This window comes from Callorhinus ursinus, unplaced genomic scaffold (genome assembly GCF_003265705.2).
Source record: "Callorhinus ursinus isolate GAN/ISIS: 27379988/994484 unplaced genomic scaffold, GSC_fseal_2.0 scaffold49, whole genome shotgun sequence".
NCBI classification, from domain to species: Eukaryota; Metazoa; Chordata; class Mammalia; order Carnivora; family Otariidae; genus Callorhinus; species Callorhinus ursinus.
Genome location: NW_027397111.1, coordinates 10,927,425 through 10,941,821, shown reverse-complemented (window position 1 = coordinate 10,941,821; position 14,397 = coordinate 10,927,425). Strand labels below are relative to the sequence as shown.

At 37.7% G+C, this 14,397-nt stretch overlaps 1 pseudogene; it reads right to left on the bottom strand.

Annotated features, from left to right (window-relative positions):
* Positions 1–7,452: 7,452 nt before the first annotated feature.
* Positions 7,453–14,397, bottom strand: part of LOC112806269 (olfactory receptor 52E8-like) — a 12,776-nt pseudogene continuing 5,831 nt past the window's right edge.

Sequence of the window (14,397 nt, the reverse complement as noted above, 5' to 3'; positions counted from 1 at the left end):
CTAGAGGGTGAAAAGAATAACAAACATAAATGATTCAAATAATAAAATAGAAAAACTATAACCAAAAAAATCAACAAGGAACATCACTTTTCAGAAAAACTACTAAAATTTTGAAAACACTTATTAATCATAAAACGAGAAACAGAATAAATTCCCAAAATACATTATAAAATATAATAGAAAGGTTATCATATATAACTTTATTTGTATGAATTTGCTACTTGACATCAACCTAAGGAAGTGACCTCAACAAAAAGGCAAGAACAAATAGAAATCTGCATACTGCATAGTGCCTATGTTCCTAAAACTCCCACACCAATCATCATGCTTGAAAATATTTAAAATATTTTCCCCAAAGATCAGGAACAAAATATAGTTAATAATTATTACCATTTCTATTCCTAATTGTACCTGATGATTAGTTCCTATAAAAAGACAAAAACTTGGGGTGCCTGGGTGGCTCAGTCTGTTGGACATCTGCCTTCCACTCAGGTCATGATCCCAGGGTCCTGGGATCGAGCCCCGCATTGGGCTCCCTTCTCAGCGGGAAGCCTGCTTCTCCCTCCCCCACTCCCCCTGCTTGTGTTCCCTCTCTCGCTGTGTCTCTCTGTCAAATAAATAAATAGAAATATTTTTTTAAAAAGACAAAAACTAATACATTGGAAATTAAGAGATAGCATATCCATTAGGATGGCTACTATACAAAAAAAGTAAGGATTGGCAAGGGTGTGAATAAATTTGAACTCTTATTCACTATTGGTGGGAAAGTAAAAGGGTACAGCCACTGTAGAAAACAGTATTGTTGTTCCTCAAAAAATTAAAAATAGAATTACCATATGATCCAGCAGTTCCATTTCCAGATAGATAGACAAAAGAATTGAAAGAAGGGACCAGAAGAGATATTTGTACATCCATATTCGTAGATTCATTATTCACCATAGTTAAAACATGAAAGCAACTCAAATGTCCTTTGATGTATGAATGGATAAGCAACGTGTGGTATACACATCCAATGGAATATTATTCAGCCTTAAAAAGGAAAGAAGTTTTGACACATGCTACAACATGGATGAAACTTGAGGACATCATGCTAAGTGAAATAAGCCAGTAACAAAAGACAAATATTGTATGATTCCAATGACATGAGATTTTTATTTTTATTTTTTTAATGTTTTTATTAAGTTCAATTAGCCAACATATAGTACATCATTAGTTTTTGGTGTAGTGTTCAGTGATTCATTAGTTGCATATAACACCCAGTGCTCGTCAGATCACGTGCCCTCTTTACTGCCCATCACCCCATCCCTCAGTTTGTTTCCTGGAGTCCAGAGTCTCTCATGGTTTGTCTCCCTCTCATTTCTTCCCATTCAGTTTTCCCTCCCTTCCCCTGTGGTCCCCTGCCCTATTCCTTATATTCTACATATTAGTGAAATCATATGATAATTGTTTTTCTGTTTGACTTATTTAATTTAGCATAATACCCTCCAGTTCCATCCATGTCGATGCAAATGGTAGTTTTCCTCCTTTTTGATGGCTAAGTAATATTCTATTGTATATATGAACCACATCTTCTTTATCCATTCATCTGTCAAAGGACATCTTGGCTCCTTCCATAGTTTAGCTATTGTGGACATTCCTGTTATGAACACTGGGGTGCAGGTGCCCCTTCTTTTCACTACATCTGTGCCTTTTGGGTAAATACCCAGTAGTACAATTCCTGGGTCATAAGGTAGCTCTATTTTTAATGTCTTGAGGAACCTCCATACTGTTTTCCAGAGTGGCTATACCAGCTCGCATTCCCAACAACAGTGTAAAGAGGGTTCCCCTTTCTCTACATCCTCACCACCATTTGTTGTTCCCTGTCTTGTTAATTTTGGCCATTACAAATGGAGTAAGGTAGTATCTCATTGCGGTTTTGATTTGCACTTCCTGATGGCAAGTGATGTGGAGCATTTTTTCATGTGTCTGTTAGCCATTTGTATGTCTTCTTTGGAGAAGTGTCTGTTCATGTCTTCTTCCCATTTCTTGACAGGATTAATTTTTTTGGGGGGGTGTTGAGTTTGTGAGGTTCTTTACAGATCCTGGGTATCAGCCCTTTATCCATTATGTCATTTGCAAATATCTTCTCCCATTCCATAGGTTGCCTTTTAGTTTTGTTGGTTCTTTTATTAACTGTGCAAAAACTTTTTATCTTGATGAAGTCCCAATAGCTCATTTTTGGAGTAGTCCAAATCATAGAGGCAGAAAATAAAATGGCGATTGCCAAGGGCTGTGCAAGTGAGTAGTGGGGAGTTATTATTTAATGGGTATAGAGTTTCAGTTTTATAAGATGGAAAGTGTTAAGGAGATAGATGGTGGTGTTGGTTGCAAAACATCATAAATGTATTTAGTAACACTAAATTGTACACTTAAATATGGTTAATGGTAAATTTTGTGTTATGTGCATTTTGCCAAAAAATGGGGGGATAAAACACAAGAGTATACGACAGTGGGAGCCACAGTTATCTCACTGTTCATTGGGGGGCATGCACTACCAAGAAACCACATGGCCATTGAAAACCCTCAGGTCCTTGTGAGCTATCGGTCCATAAGTACTTTCCTTGCCTTGTGGGTGTCTCTAGGAAGCAACTCATTGTTAGCTCCTCTCAGAGTGAGTGGGCTAGAGAGAGCAAAATAAGTTGCTCAAAATAAAAGCTATAGTCTTTTTGAAACCAAAACTTGGAAGTGACATCCCATCAACTCTGTCCCATTTGATTTGCTAGAAGGGAGTCACTAAAACCCACAACTGAGGGGAGAGGATTACACAGGGCTTATTATTACAGTGAGAGGTAGGGATCAGTGGGAGCCATTTTTGAGGTTGCATACTACAGGCCAAAAATAGAAAGAGCTTTAATGTCAACAGTAGAATAAATCAATAAAGTATGGTATATTCACACCGCACAATAACATACAGCAAAGGAAATAAGCAAATCACTGCTACATGAAATGACCAGGATGGATCTCATTAGAGTTGAATTCTTTTAAAAGATTTATTTATTTATTTGAGAGAGAGACAGCATGAGCAGGAGGAGAGGGAGAGAGAATTTCAAGCAGACTCTATGCTGAGTGTGGGGGCCAATGTGGAGCTTGATCTCTCGACCCTGAGATCACAACTTGAGCCAAAACAAAGAGTCAGATACTCAACAGACTGCACCACCAGGCACCCCAAGAGTTGAAATTTTAAAAGCCAGATGTAAATGTGACCATAGTGTAATGGTTTCATTTATATAAAGTTAAAACTAGACAAAACTGGTAGACAGTGATAGGAATTAGGATAGTGGTTATTTTTTGGTGGGTAGGGACTGCAAAGGGGCATATTAGTCTGAGTTCTCCAGAGAAACAGAAACAATAAGTGATAGATGATAGATCAATTGATCAATTGATTGATAGATAGATACATACATATATACATACATAGAGATAGTGATTAACATTGTAAGGAATGGGCTCATCCATAAGGAATGGGCTCACTAAGATCTACATTCAGCTAGCTGGAGATCCAGGAGAGCCAATGGTATAGTTCTGGTCTTACTCCATGGGACAGAGAACGAAGACCGCTGATAGTGTATGTTCCAGTCTGAGTCTAAGGCCCTGAGAACCAAGAAAGCCAATTCCTGTAACTCCTGCCTGAATCTGATTCCAAGACTAAAGGCAGGAAAGACTATGTCCCAACTCAAAGTCAGATAAGAAAAAGAATTCCTACTCAATCTTTTATTTCATTCAGGCCTTCACCAGATTGGATGAGACCCATCCACAGTGGGGAAGGCAATCTGCTTTACTCAGTCTACTGATTCAAATGTTAATCTCATGCAGAAATGCACTCACAGACACACCCAAAAATCATTTTTAACCAAATATCTGAACACTGTGTGACCCAGTCAAGTTGGCATATAAAATTAAACATCATACTGGGTTTTTTGTTTGCTAGTAAATTCTGTTTCAAATGAGTTGTGGTTACATGGATTTTATCACTTTATGGAAATTTATTGAACTGCTCACCTGTGATTTGTACATTTTCTGTATTTATTGTGCTTGTAGTTAATGTTTGGCATTATAAGAAACTCTGTCCTCAGCCCTCCCTCCTTCCTCTCCCTATTTTATCCCTAGATAAATTTGCTGTCACATTAAGAAACAAACTTGGCTTTTATAGGAAGCAGATAACCATGTCCAGAAACAGGTACAGCTAAAATGAGCTTTACAAAGAAGTCACACTGTCACTTTATCATTAATCAAATCTAGCATCATTAATAAGGGAATAATGAAATTTTCTCTATATCCAAATGTGACTCAATGTTGCACTCAGAGCACCACTTATTCAGTAGTCTAAATAAGAGTTCCTGATTCCATATATAATAAAAATATAAAAATATGATATAATACATAGAAAACTACCTAATGCCTTCAACAATTTCACACAGATACACAAAGACACATACACATACAGAGACACAATATAAAACAGTGGTTATATCACAAAAATCCATTTTATAGACAAGTATACTGAAGCATTTATGGATGCAGTATCATAATATCTGTAATTTACCTTAACATGTTTCAGAAATTACACGTGCATGTATTTGCATGTGCACATGTGAAACAAACATGTGAAAATACTAACAACGCTTGAATATGGATATATGGTTGTTTGATACCCTATTTTTTCAATTTTGTGTCTGTATGACAAATTTTTTATAAAACATTTTTAAATGACAAAGCACTGCTAATTTTTTTGAAGTACTTAAAAAATGAAATGAGATAAATGGTGGTGTACCAGTAGACCTGTTATGAAACAACAGAATTCAAGGTAACAATTCTTAAAAAGAAGAGACATAAGATACATGAGAATCAAGAATATTTATCCACCTCAAAATATAATTTCAAGGGGCGCCTGGGTGGCTCAGTTGGTTAAGTGACTGCCTTCGGCTCAGGTCATGATCCTGGAGTCCCAGGATCGAGTCGGGCATCGGGCTCCCTGCGCAGCGGGGAGTCTGCTTCTCCCTCTGACTCTCCCCCCTCTCATGTGCTCTCTCTCTCTTTCTCATTCTCTCTCTCTCAAATAAATAAATAAAATCTTTAAAATATATATATATAATTTCAAAACATTCGAAGCAAAAAGTAATAGACTGAATGGCTAAAATCAACAACACAAGAAACAACAGGTGTTAGCAAGGAGTAGAGAAAGGGGAAACCTCTTACACTGTTGGTGGGAATGCAAACTGGTGCAGCCACTCTAGAAAACAGTATGAGGTTCCTCAAAAAGTTAAAAATAGGGGGTACCTGGAGGGCAGGGTGTATTGAGCATCCAACTCTTGGCTTGGGTTCAGGTTGTGATCTCAGGGTCATGAGATCCAGCCCCAGGTCGGATATTAAGACTCTCTTTCCCTCTCCCTCTGCCCCTCCCCCTAGGCATGTGCACTCTCTCTCTCTCTCACTCTAAAATAAATAAATAAATCTTTTTTAAAAAGTTAAAAAAAGAAATACCCTACAATCCAGCAATTGCACTACTGGGTATTTACCCAAAGAATACAAAAATACTAATTCAAAGGGATGCACACACCCCGATGTTTATAGCAGCACTATCAACAATAGCCATATTATGGAAAGAGCCCAACTGTCCATCAACCAATGAGTGGATAAAGAAGAGGTGGTATATACATACAATGGAATCTTAGTCACCCAAAAAAAGAATGAAATCTTGCCATTTGCAACAACAAGGATGGAGCTAGAGAACATAATGTTAAACTAAATGTCAGAGAGACAAATACCATATGATTTCACGCATATGTGGAATTTAAGAAATAAAACAAACAAACAAAGGGGAAAAAAGAGAGAGAGCGAGTCAAACCAAGAAACAGATTCTTAACTATAAAGAACAAACTGGTGGTTCCCAGAAGGGAGGTAGGTGCGGGGGATAGGTGAAATAGGTGATGGGGACTAAGAAGGGCATTTGCGATGAGCACGGGGTGTTGTATGGAAGTGTTGAATCACTGTAGTGTACACCTGAAACTAGTATCATACTATATGGTAACTAACTGGAATTTAAATAAAAACTTAAAAATATATAAATAAATAACAAATGTAAAACAAAACAGGTGAAAAATAATAAATATGAAATTCACCTTAATGAAATCTAAAATACAAAATAATCTGTGGATTGAGATTAAATACACAAAGTATTATCAAAAATTAGGATCTCAGAAATATTTCTTTTCTTGCTTCCTTTCTTCCACCCATTTCTATACAACTAATCTCTTCTTGCACTCTAAAATTTACTTGAAGATCTAAAAGATCTATTCCTTGTATTTTCTTTTTCTGACACCCAGACCTGTGCCTGATGCTGAGTATCTCTTCTGAAAATTTCCTTGCAGCTCTAGAGCCAACAGCATTCTATACTAACCTTCATTTTAGAGAGTTAATCCTTCAAGAGCTTCAAAGACTAAATTAGTTGTTTAGAAAGAAGTTAATTCTCATGTTTCTCAGATTACTTAGCTGAAGGGACACCAGCAGTAGGTGCAGGTGACAGTACAGTTCACCTGAGTTCTGGGGAGGGCAAGGGACTTATCATCAGGTTCTAAGGAAGAAGAACTTTACATTCATCTGTAGAGACACTCTAACGAGGTGACAGATGATTGTTTTTGATGAAAGCACAAAATGCAAAGTAAAAGGTACCTCTCTTCTCACATAAAAGGGATAAAACAAAGGAATAGTTAAGGGATTTCTTTAGGGTCAGGAGATTCTCTCATAGAACAAGATTGTCAGAATTCTGCAACTGACAGAAACAGTTCAGGCTCAACTATCTGAGAGTATCAATACCTCTCTAGCCCATTCTTTAGGATGCCAAAATAATTTTCTAAAATTTAAGTCCAATTCTCTCTGTTCTCTGCTTAAAGGGATCATTAGGTCTATATCATCTACAAGGTACAGTTCAAACTTCTCAGCTTTTCATGTAAAGGTATCTGTTCTTTGGCCAATGCCAGCATCTAAAAACTCACCTGGGAGAATTTATCTTTACATCAATTGGTCCATCAGAAAAGTCCTTGAACCTTCAGTGTTATTTCATATTTCCTCAGTCTGGAGCACCCCTCTTTTGCCAAACTTTCTCTGTTACTCATTACCACCATTAGAATGTTTAGTGAACATTTTTTTATAATTTCATCAGAGAACTCACAATGTCCAGGAATACTTCTCAGCAATTCCCTAATAAACCCTGCATATCACACCCAACCTGACACATGTTCTATTTGTCATTCTGGTTAATGTATATTATATGCCTCTTCCCCATTAATATATGTTGTGTCCCTCTGTGTCCCATGGATTTAGAAATTATTTTGGAGGAGGAAAGTCAGAGAAAAATCTTATCCATCACTGTATAGAAGTGCTGGTTCAGTGGCTGAGACATAATATACATTCAATTCACACCAATTTAAACACCACCTTCTCTTTCCCTCTTATGAACACATGCACACACTTACACTTAAATACACACATATGCACTCACATACACATACACAGAACACATATTTTTAAACTGTTACAGCTACTAATTCAGAGACAGAAAGACAAAACAAAACCAGAGGAAGATGCAGAGACAAAAACAGTAATGGAAATATATTTGGGTTCTCTGGGACTTATCTCTGAATGTGATTGTGAAATAATATGTATCTACCAATTCACTCTTGAAATCCTTTTTATTTATCCATTTTACTTTTCATCAGATTATTTCTCTTTCTCTATCAACATTCCTTGATATTCCTTCTTTCTATACCCTCCCCCCTACCAGGCTGAGCTCTGTCTCTCTCCAAATTCTCCTGCAACTGCCATGTCCCCATAGGTTCCTTTGGAGTAGACTCAGGCACATTACCATGGTCTGAGAATATTCTCTAAGAATGGAACCATCAGGTACTTCCACAATCTCCCAGCCTAAATTCTACCAATAACTACCTGATCTGTGTCACTGATCCACCCCTAAGGAGAGAAGATTCACATAACAATTAGAACTGCAGCTAGAGCCAAAGGAGTGAGATGATCCACGTCATCACTCCCTGAAACCTACCACAGGAAAAGGACAGAAATGGAGCCTAGACCCTAGTACTTGAAAATATTTGGACACAGGACAGGATGAAACAATCTAGAAATGCCTTCTAGTCTCCCTGTTCCATCACACTAGCCTCAGCATTGGTCTCTGCCAACTCCATTAGTGTTTATCCTACTTCCTCCTAAGGTAATAAATTTGTGATTTGGAATTTTTGATAACTGCACCAAGTCTGGTTTAGCACACTTTCCTCTTAAGGAAACTCAAAAGCAAAAAGACATAAATGAAGCTGTCAGCTCAACTTCCCATTCGTAAATAAAAAACTCTGTGGCTTCCCTGCTTCCAGGGCAGAGAGTGCTCTACTATTTTACAATGTCTATGGATAGAAGGCACAGATATTTCTGCATAGTGCATCCTGATTTTATCTGGTCACCTAGTGATTGACATAATGACTGCTTCCTCCAGGAGATCATTGCCTCACAGATGAATTAAGTATCTTGCTTTATATATTCCTCAGCATTCCATCAGTATAGTCTACTGCCTATTTCTCTACCTTAACTATATAAATGGCACACGAAGTAGATATAAAGAGTATTTATTCAACATCTTAAAACAGTCTTCCTCCAAAATCTTTCAGAGCCTTCTGTGAATAGAACAGCTAATGACTACACCTTTCAAAAAGTTTATTTCTCTGAAATTTAGTTATTTCTCTGAACTAATTCAGAACCAACTTTCCTAATATAAGTGCTTAAAGACAGGGGCGTCTGGGTGGCTCAGACGGTTAAGCGTCTGCCTTCGGCTCAGGTCATGATCCCAGGGTCCTGGGATCAAGCCCCACATCGGGCTCCTGGCTCAGCGGGGAGTCTGCTTCTCCCTCTCCCTCTACCTCTCTCCCTGCTCATGCTCTCTCTGTCTCTCTCTCTGTATCTCTGTCTCAAATGAACAAATAAAATCTTTAAAAAAAAAACTAAAAAAAAATAAGTGCTTAAAGACAAAAGATTGTGTCCTTGCCTATTCTAATATTCAAAAATAGACAAATGTAACATTCCAGAATTTAATACAGATAGATACATATAGATAATGATTATATTATATAAAAATCATTTATAGAAATAATCCAATAAATTAAATATATATTAATTTATGAACGCATAGCCAGTTTAAGGATCCATTATTCCCTTTTTCCTTTATTTAATTTCTAATTTCATGACTATGCCATCTTCCCTATACACAAGGGGAAAATGATATAACTACTGAGTCAGATTATGGCGAACACTATATGCATATATGTTTATAAAATAGTGTATTGATATCTGTATACTGCATTTAGACTACATTGATATGTTATATTAGTGTAACATATTATTATTTTTTTATAATTCTAGCTGCCACATTACTTGTTTATAATCTCTCAGATATTATCAATGTTATTCTGCATTCTGTTCAATTAATAACTCCCTTGGAATATAGGAGGATTGCAACTTGAAGACACCTCTTTGGCTTATATGACTACTTCCTACTAATGATGGAATTTGAATAAATCACTTATCTTTTTGTTTTTTAAGATTTTATTTATTTATTTGACAGAGAGAGACACAGCAAGAGAAGGAACACAAGTAAGAGGAGTGAGAGAAGGAGAAGCAGGCTTCCTGTGGAGCAGGGAGCCCGATGCAGGGCTCGATCCCAGGATCCTGGGATCATGATCTGAGCCAAAGGAAGACGCTTAATGACTGAGCCACCCAGGTGCCACAACAAATCACTTATCTTTTCTAAACATCAATATATTCATCTTAAAAGTGGAGAAAGTGCTATATATTTTACAGTACTATCTTGAGTATCCAGCAAAATAAGTGGAAGTACTTGTAAAATTAGATTTGTATACAAATTTCAATATCATTACCAACATTTTCATTATTATTCTTAAAGAAAAGTTTCAGTTTTTGGATAAATAATATTATTGGTCTTATATTCCTTGCAATTTATCCTCCTTCCTACTAGGTTAGACATAAAGTAACTCTACTTTCTACAATGCAGGAAACATGAAATCTAACACAGACTTTCCAAGACCTCTGACCGGTTAGCTATCTGTCTTGAGGAAAACCCTCAGGACTCACTCCCTAATCTGCTTGGTCCTGACCCCATAGTTTATAGGATCGAGGGCTGGTGGAAAAACCACATATAGGTTGGCCAAGAAAATGTGGATATATTGAGGAATATTGTGGCCAAATTGGTGTGTCAAGAAAGAGAAAAATGCTGGTGTGAGAAAAGCTAAGATAACACCCATGTGGGAGCCACAGGTGTTAAGAGCTTTAGGTCGAGCATCCCTGGAGGGCAGGCAGAAGACAGCATGGAGGGTCCAGACATAAGAGAGAATTATAAGGAGCACATCAAATAATAAGAAAGAAATGTTGCCAAGGCAAACAGAATGTTCTCTTTGATGCTGGCACAGGCCAGACGAGCAATGCCCATGTGTTCACAGTAGGTATGAGGGATGATATAGTGGCCACAGAAGGGTAGCCTCAGGAGAAGAACAACTAGTGAGGCCACCATGTACCGGCTCCTCAAAACAGCAATGCCTGCAATGATGCTGATGATTTTGCTGGTGAGGATCAGGGTATACCAAAGGGGTTTACAAATGGCAATGCAGCAGTCAAAGGCCATGGCCACCAACACAGTGCTCTCCATGGCAGTGAAGAAGTGGATGAAGAACATCTGGGAAAGGCAACTTTCAAAAGATATATGCCTGAATTTGAACCAGAAGATACCCAGCATTTTGGGGATGGTGACTGTGGACAAGCCCAGGTCAATGGAGTCCAACATGGCCAGGAAGTAGTACATGGGCTCATGGAGACTATGTTCGTCTGGACCACAAACAGGACAGCAGATTTGCCCAGGAATGCAATAAGATATTTAAAAAGGTCTACAATGGTAGAAACATTATATTGGCAACAGACCTATCCATAGAGACCTGGCAGGCCAGAAAGGACTGGCAAGATATATTCAGAGCAATAAATGAGAAAAATATGCAGCCAAGAATACTATATCCAGCTAGGCTGTCATTGAAAATAAAAGGAGAGATAAAAAGCTTCCAGGAAAAACAAAAACTAAAGGAATTTGCAAACACAAAACCAGCCCTAGAAGAAATATTTAAAGGGTTCCTCTAAGCAAAGAGAGAACCTAAAAGCAACATAGACCAAAAAGGAACACAGACAACATACAGTACCAGTCACCTTACAGGCAATGCAATGGCACTAAATTCATATCTTTCAATAGTTACCCTGAATGTAAATGGGCTAAATGCCCCAATCAAAAGACACAGGCTATCAGATTGGATAAAAAAACAAGACCCATCGATATGCTGTCCGCAAGAGACTCATTTTAGACCCAAAGACACCCCCAGATTGAAACGAAGGGGTGGAATACAATTTACCACGCTAACAGACACCAAAAGAAAGCTGGGGTGGCAATCCTTATATCAGACAAATTAGATTTTAAACCAAAGACTGTAATAAGAGATGAGGAAGGACACTATATCCTACTTAAAGGGTCTATCCAGCAAGATCTAACAATGTAAATATCTATGCCCCAAACATGGGAGCAGCCAATTATATAAGGCAATTAATAACAAAAGAAAGAAACACATCGACAACAATACAATAATAGTGGGGGACTTTAACACCTCCTCTCACTGAAATGGACAGGTCATCTAAGCAAAAGATCAACAAGGATATAAAGTCTTCAAATGACACACTGAACCAAATGGACTTCACAGATATATTCAGAACACTCCACTCCAAAGCAACAAAATACACATTCTTCTCTAGTGTCCATGGAACATTCTCCAAAATAAATCAAATCCTAGGTCAAAAACCAGGTCTCAACCAGTACCAAAAGATTGGGATCCTTCCCTGCATATTTTCAGACCACAATGCTTTGAAACTAGAACTCAATCACAAGAGGAAAGTCAGAACAAACTCAAATATATGGAGGCTAAAGAGCATCCTACTAAACAATGAATGGGTCAACCAGGAAATTAAAGAAGAATTAAAAAAATTCATGGAAACAAAGGAAAATGAAAACACAACTGTTCAAAACCTTTGGGATGCAGCAAAGGCACTCCTAAGAGGAAAGTATATAGCAAATCAAGCATTTCTCAAGAAACAAGAAAGGTCTCAAATACACAACTTAACCCTACACCTAAAGGAGCTGGAGAGAGAACAACAAATAAAGCTTAAACCCAGCATGAGAAGAGAAATAATAAAGATCAGAGCAGAAATCAATGAAAGAGAAACCAAAAGAACAGTAGAACAGATCAACGAAACTAGGAGCTGGTTCTCTGAAAGAATTAACAAGATTGATAAACCCCTGGCCAGACTTATCAAAAAGAAAAGAGAAAGGACCCAAATAAAAAAAATCATAAATGAAAGAGGAGCGATCACAACCAACACCAAAGAAATACAAACAATTATAAGAACATATTATGAGCAACTCTATGCCAGCAAATTCGATAATCTGGAAGAAATGGATGCATTCCTAGAGATGTAGCAACTACCAAAACTGAACCAGGAAGAAATAGAAAACCTGAACAGACCTATAACCACTAAGGAAATTGAAGCAGTCATCAAAAATCTCCCAACAATGAAAAGCCCAGGGCCAGATGGCTTCCCAGGGCAAGTCTACGAAACATTTCAAGAAGAATTAATACCTATCCTTCTGAAACTGTTCCAAAAAATAGAAATGGAAGGAAAACTTCAAACTCGTTTTATGAGACCACCATTAGCTTGATCTCCAAACCAAAGACCCCATAAAAAAGGAGAATTACAGATCAAAATCCTTGATGAACATGGATGCAAAAATTCTCACCAAAATACCAGCCAATACGATCCAACAGTACTTTAAAAGGATTATTCACCACGACCAAGTGCGATTTATCCCTGGGCTGCAATGTTGGTTCAACATCCACAAATCAATCAATGTGATACAATCCATTAATAATAGGAAGAACAAGAATCATATGATCCTCTCAATAGATGCAGAAAAAGCATTTGACAAAGTATAGCATGCTTTCTTGATCAAAACTCTTCAGAGTATAGGCATAGAGGGTACATACCTCAATATCATAAAAGCCATCTATGAAAAACCTACAGCGAATATCATTCTCAATGGGGAAAAACTGAGAGCATTCCCCCTAAGGTCAGGAACACAGCAGGGATGTCCACTATCCCCACTGCTATTCAACATAGTATTAGAAGTCATAGCCACAGCAATCAGACAACAAAAAGAAAGAAAAGGCATCCAAATCAGCAAAGAAGAAGTCAAACTCTCACTCTTTGCAGATGATATGATACTTTATGTTGAAAACCCAAAAGACTCCACCCCAAAACTGCTAGAACTCATACAGGAATTCAGTAAAGTGGCAGGATATAAAACTAATGCACAGAAATCAGTGGCATTCCTATGCACCAACAACAAGACAGAAGAAAGAGAAATTAAGGAGTTGATTCCATTTGCAACTGCACCCAAAACCATAAGATACCTAGGAATAATCGAACCAAAGAGGCAAAGAATCTGTACTCAGAAAACTATAAAATGCTCATGAAAGATATTGAGGAAGACTCCAAGAAATGGAAAAACGTTCATGCTCATGGATTGGAAGAACAAATATTGTAAAGATGTCAATGCTACCTAGAGCAATCTACACATTCAATGCAATCCCCATCAAAATACCAACCACTTTTTTCAAAGAAATGGAATAAATAATCCTAAAATTTGTATGAAACCAGAAAAGACCCCGAATAGCCAGAGGAATGTTGAAAAAGAAAAGCAAAGCTGGTGGCATCACAATTCCGGACTTCAAGCTCTACTACAAAGCTGTAATCATCAAGACAGTATGGTACTGGCAAAAGAACAGACACATAGGGCAATGGAACAGAACAGAGAGCCCAGAAATGAACCCTGAACTCTATGGTCAACTCATCTTTGACAAAGCAGGAAAGAATGTCCAATGGAAAAAAGACAGTCTCTTCAACAAATGGTGTTGGGAAAATTGGGCAGCCACATGCAGAAGAATGAAACTGGACCATTTCCTTACACCACACAAAAAATACTCAAAATGGTTGAAAGACCTCAATGTGAGACAGGAGTCTATCAAAATCCTAAAGGAGAACACAGGCAGCAACCTCTTTAACCTCAGCCACAGCAACGTCTTCCTAGAAACCACCAAAGGCAAGGGCAGCAAGGGCAAAAATGAACTATTGGGACATCGTCAAAATAAAAAGCTTTTGCAAAGCAAAAGAAAGAGTCAACAAAACCAAAAAACAACCGAC